The following is a 6,161-nucleotide window of genomic DNA, read 5'->3' as shown; positions in this document are numbered from 1 at the left end:
GTGCTGTTCAAAGCCCTGCCCCTCGCAGGACCTAAACCCCTCTTATTCCTGAGCTACACAGCCGCAAAGATGTGCAGACCCTTTCGGTGAACTATTTCAAGGTCACCAAGACATCTATGACGCCATAATAACATCATTCAAATCCTGCCATTCCATTAGCCGTGCGGCCATCAAGGTCAGCAAAGATATAATCGTCAAGTCGTTCATACCTCGCGTTCGTGAGCACCATTTCCAGAATATCACAGGCGTCAATTAGCTCTCAAACGATGTGGTGCAAGGTGCGACGACGTAATCAAACAGTGACGCATAAATGATCATATTTACCAAAAGAAATGTTACGGTCTAGACAACTCCTTTTTACTTAAAAGTATACCAATAGCTATGAGTGAGCTTATTTCACATGTCTTATGCTTGCTTCAATATCTCTAAAAGTCGAACATTCCCCTTAATCTACCCAGATATGACCAACGTTTGTTAGTTTTAAGTGTTTTTGGTGGATCGCCGACAGCCGAGATCAGTGGCAGCCGCCGGCGCTCCTTAGAATAAGTGCACGACCACGTGCGTTCAGCGACCATGTCCTGCAGAGGTTTTGGTCAAGTGTGAAATAATTTGTCCGCCAGATTATGCCTGGATCGCGTCAGATGACTATGACGTCATTGGTATTTCCAGGACCGGAACCAAGCGGCCATGACCGTTCTGAACGGTCACGTTGTCGTCTGCCTGTTCGCTGACCCGGACTCGCCACTGATTGGTGAGTGTCGTCGGGGAGGGCGTCTCTTGTGACACGAACTGGATGTCTTTTTTTGTGTGCCGGCGGGAGCTGGCTTTTAAATGGTGGATATCTCCAATTACAGGATGGAAGACCTATGACAGGTTAGGAGACAGACTCTCCATGCTTGCTGTTGCCAGGGATGTCATTTTTTATATTTTCTGGAGGCCTGAGCCCCTTCCCTCCATACTGACCTGAGCCGCCTTCCCCCCCCCCCCCCCCCTCCAACGCTCCGCTGGGTACTGTCAATGCATATTAACAGGGAAAATAGCCTGACCTAATTAATTCAGAAAATTATTTATTCTTTAGGTACACTAGGTAGTAGGTACCCTAAAACATCACAAATATCATGTTGATTTCCTACCAAAAAGGGTCCTGTGGGCATCTAATGTTTTTGGCGTGCTAACTGGTTCATATTTCAAGCCAGTCTGGAAGTGTTTGACAAGTTTTTGACAAAACAGTTGAGCTCAAACAAAGCGGACAAATGATAACACTTGAATTGTAATAAAGAACAACTGACAGTGATATGTGGCAGCTTTTAAAAACACAGGGTCCCAGACAAAAATAATGCATGTTTTCCCTCAACAGTGGCAAGTATATTCCTCACATAATCGTGGTTGTGGTGGTCGTACAACACTATCACAAACAGCGGTAGTCATCAGTTATTCCTTGCTTAAATTTACTTAGACGATTTTAGTTAATTACACATGCTCTAAGCTTTTCACAAAAATGCAGCTCGCATTAACTTGAAATAGGAAATCATACCTCCTCAAAAACAGTTTGTATGTATTATATGTCAAAAGTAATGTAATGAAATCAAATAATGTATAAAAATATATATACATGCATATATATATATATACATATATATATATATATACATATATATATATATATATATATATATATATATATATATACACATTGTAAATATTTAACTTCGAGAGTGTAAATTCAAGTGCCCGAAATTCGGGAAGAAATCAGGTCTTGGGTGTACGCTAGTTTAATTTTTCGTCTGTGCCCCCCCCCCCCAACCGATTTTAGAAAGTGGCACCCCTGACTGCAGCCGTATGCTGAAACACGGTCGACAATGAGACACCACTCCCATGCTAGCACCCGAACTCCCGGCGAAGCTCATGCATCTCTACACTTCTGCTCTTCCGTGCGGGACGAATTCAACGTCCGCTCTTCTTCGCCAGGCTTGCGCAACCTGGTGATGCCACTGCGAGCGTCCAACTTCCACTACCACGAGCTGAAGCACGTGGTGATCGTGGGCTCCGTGGACTACGTCCGGCGCGACTGGAAGAACCTGCAGAACCTGCCCAAGCTGTCCATACTGAACGTGAGAGAGAGACACCGGTTGAGGTGGCTGATCATGGGCTGGGGGTTCGAGGTAGACAGGAAGTCGTCAATCGCTTCCTGCCCCCCGTGGCCTTGCACCCACAATCAGATCGAAGTAAGGGAAGTGGGTTAGACCTAGACATTTCAGTGTTTTTTTGAAGTCTCCAAAGACCCTGTGCAGAAGTTGTTGAGTAGGATTCTGTGAAACGGTGTGACATGAGTGTGTGGGTTCGAACCGAGCTGAGGCTAGAATTCGTGAGGAAGACATTACCGCAGTCAAAACGAAGAAAATTGGCATGCTGTTCAGATCAAAGAAGTCCAGTTTTATCCATTTCTCGTCGTTTCAACTCTTCGCTCTCCAATATTATCCACTTCTCTTGGTGTGGACGCCTCACATCACAAACGACCCGACGAACTTCCATCACGCGCATCAGCCCAACCAGTGGCACGTTAAACTGATGCCAAACCCCACATCAAGGCCTCGACGCCGGCACATGGCCAGCACATGCGAAGGAGCCCTCGACGACGTGCGGGCTCCTGCCGCGGAGCCTCCACACTCGACTCACCCTTGGCAGCCGACCCCGCCGGTTAAAAAAAAGGCGGCGAGCTGGCTGGCGCCCGGTGATCACGTCGCCAGATGTCGACCGCTCCTGTTGCAGGGCTCGCCGCTAAGCAGGGCTGACCTGAGGGCGGTGAACGTCAACCTCTGCGACATGTGCGTCATCCTGTCGGCCAAGGTGGGTACTCCGTTGTGGCATGCGCTTCAGCCTTTCGCCATGGGCAGGGACCGCAGGAGCTACGTCGTGTTAAGGAAGTGCTCTAAGTGGCGGTGACCGTATTCGATCCGAGCCAACGAAGTACTGAGCGTAAGATTTTTAACAGAGGTCTTAGAGCTTTTTAAATGGCATGGCTGTTGTTTAAAACAAGCATACAAATTGCATTTTCAGCGTAAATCCGTGCTTTATTTTTACATAATGGCCATGTCGTTCTTAACATTCCGTTTAAGTGTTCCGACCATATTTCAACATGCGCCCGTAATCCCACTGCTGTATTTCAACTGCGTCCCAAATGCCTCGGGTCGTATTTCAACACGTTCAACGTGTCGCTGTCCGCTCTGCGACCCATGGCGGCGTCACCACCAGGTCCCCGGCCACGACGACCCGACTCTGGCTGACAAGGAGGCCATCCTGGCCTCCCTCAACATCAAGGCCATGACGTTCGACGACACCATCGGCGTTCTTAGTCAGAGTAAGCAGCGGCAGGCGGGTCCGGGCCGAGCGACGGTCGCCGACCGCGCGTTATGTTGTAACGTAACGTGTGACGATAAGTAACGCTCACTGCGCGTTGTCAGGCACCACGCGGTGACCCGGGCAGTTCGTTATGGTTCCGTTGACGTGCGTTGTCTTTGGGTGGTTGTCGCTGTTTTGCAACGCGTGGGCTTGTTAAGTATTGACACGACTAGGTCCAGCGCAGGCTATTTGTAACGCTTCGTGATATTCCAAAGGAAGTATGCGTTCTGAAGAAATTTGTTTCGGTGGCCTATTCCCCTACAGTTGAACAAAGTTTCTCAATCACCGAAATGCGGCATTATGCTCTCGTACAGTCAGTATGGTTTTTGGAATCAACTTAATTTATACTGTGCACACAGCGCCAGCCCAGGCAAGGCCCTTGTGGTGCTTGGCCGGGCCGCTGGTAGCCCGACTGGTGGCTATAGACACGGGCTGATTTTCACCCACTTCACCCGCTACAGGCTGCATACCATCGCATCTCAAGCTCATAACCGTCCCAGTCATTAGGTTGTTCTTTTGCCCCCGACTGACAGCCTTTCTTCGCGCCCACAATCACTCATAACGTGCTCATCACATGCTAACTTTCTCCCAATGGCGGATCGCACGGCCACTGCCGCCTGATAATGCGGGCGCTCCTCGTTGCCATTGGTCCACGCCATGCCACGCCGTTGCCATGGTGACACAGCGCTGCACGTTGCGTCTGCGTTTTCGGCAGGCCCGATCACGAACAGCCAGACTCCGCTGGGCAGTCCGATCGTGCTGCAGCGGCGGGGATCGGTGTTCGGAGCCAACGTGCCCATGATCACGGAGCTGGTCAACGACTCCAATGTTCAGGTCAGAGCGCCGCTCTCCCTGATGAGTGGTGAGCGAGGTCTGCTGAGTGCTAAGCGTGAGTGGTGAGTGACTGTAAGTGTTAAGTGTGAGTGATGAGTGTGAGTAATGAGTAGGCGTGGTGCGCGTGAATGATGGGCGATGCAGGTAGTTTATTATGAGTAATTCGTGATGACTGATGTGTGATGTGTGATACGCCCTGTGTAATAAGTGATACGTGATACGTGATGAGTGATAAGTGAAGAATGATGGGTGATTAACTGTTGCGTGGTCGTTATAGCCCCGTGTACAACGTATATATATATATATATATATATATATATATATATATATATATATATATATATATGTGTGTGTGTGTGTGTGTGTGTGTGTGTGTGTGTGTGTGTGTGTGTGTGTGTGTGTGTGTGTGTGTGTGTGTGTGTGTGTGTGTGTGTGTGTGTGTGTGTGTGTGTGTGTGTGTGTGTGTGTGTGTGTGTGTGTGTGTGTGTGTGTGTGTGTGTGTGTGTGTGTGTGTGTGTGTGTGTGTGTGTGTGTGTGTGTGTGTGTGTGTGTGTGTGTGTGTGTGTGTGCGTGCGTGCGTGCGTGCGTGCGTGCGTGTGTGGGCCTAAAGCCTTGTATCCCCAACTGCACCGTCGTTTGACCGGTACCATAAACGGTTGTGAGATTATCTATCGATACGTGGCTTGTGACTTATCCGAGTATGACCAAGTACAAGTCCTCATACTGTCTTGTCACTATGCGCTACGATGCATTTACGACACTGCAAATGCGCAGGTCCGAAAACGGCCCGTTGTCTATAAATTTCGAGTGCTGAAATGAATAAGCGACCACCTATATCGAGGGGTGTTGATTAAAGGTAATGTTCCGCATTTGAAGGGGATTTTGAACAAAAACGGAAAAATTGAACACCTTAAAGATCTTTTGGTGCTGTTCACAATCCTGCCCTTCTTAAGACTTAGGCACCTCTAGGTTCTGAGCTACACGCCTGCGAAAATGGGGAAGGTATATCGGCGAAAGTGTTTCAAAGTCACCTTGTCATTTATGACATCATAATAACGTCATTCAATGCTGCCCTTCCATAAGCCATGCGGCGATCAAGGCCCCCAAAAAAAATAACTGCCGGGGCGTTCATGTCTGACGTTCGTGAGCGCGATTTCCATATATATCGGCCGTTAGTTGGCCCTCAATTAATGTGCAAGATACGATGAGGCAATCAAAACATGATGCATTGAGGAGCGTATTTACTAAACAGAGAATTGTGCTGTCTAGAGCAGTCTTTTGTATACCGATAGTCATAAGTGAACTTGTTTCGTCATATCTGATGTTTGCTAAACATCTTTAAATGTGACACATTTCATTAAAGAGAAGGTATCATACAATCGCTGCGATGTCATGTAAAAATGAGCAATTTAAGTCGTCAATTTGTCTCCATGACACTAAGCGCACCATCAAGTCCGTATTCGGGGTAAGTTATTATCAGCATGGGAACGCATGCTCCAAAGCAGGAGCCGTCAGTGCTAATGTCATGCATTTGGTCTTCCTTCAAAACCGACATTACTATGATGACACACCGTAACGTCCAGCCGCAGTCACCACATCATCACCACGTGACACATCACACCATCACATCCATCACCGCCTCCAACCCTCGTGCCAAGCCACAGCCCCCGCCGATATCGCCCTGATGATGCCGTCTTCGCCGCAGTTCCTGGACCAGGACGACGATGACGACCCGGACACGGAGCTGTACCTGACGCAGCCGTTCGCCTGCGGCACCGCCTTCGCCGTCAGCGTGCTCGACTCGCTCATGTCCACGGTACGAGGAGCCGCTCAGCCGCAGCTGTAGGTAGCGGGCGGGTATCGGCACCCCGCTACCTACGCAGCTGTAAGCAGCGGGGGAATGCAACCCCTAGCCCCGGGGGTAGCGG

At 49.0% G+C, this 6,161-nt stretch overlaps 1 pseudogene; it reads left to right on the top strand.

The window, feature by feature from the left end:
* Positions 1-6,161, top strand: part of LOC119104244 (calcium-activated potassium channel slowpoke-like) — an 89,633-nt pseudogene that overhangs the window by 75,637 nt on the left and 7,835 nt on the right.

Source organism: Pollicipes pollicipes, unplaced genomic scaffold, assembly GCF_011947565.3.
Source record: "Pollicipes pollicipes isolate AB1234 unplaced genomic scaffold, Ppol_2.1 Scaffold_6052;HRSCAF=7182_pilon_pilon_pilon, whole genome shotgun sequence".
In the NCBI taxonomy this organism is placed as follows: Eukaryota; Metazoa; Arthropoda; class Thecostraca; order Pollicipedomorpha; family Pollicipedidae; genus Pollicipes; species Pollicipes pollicipes.
Note: the sequence above shows the minus strand (reverse complement) of the source record. Positions and strands in the feature narration are given on the sequence as shown.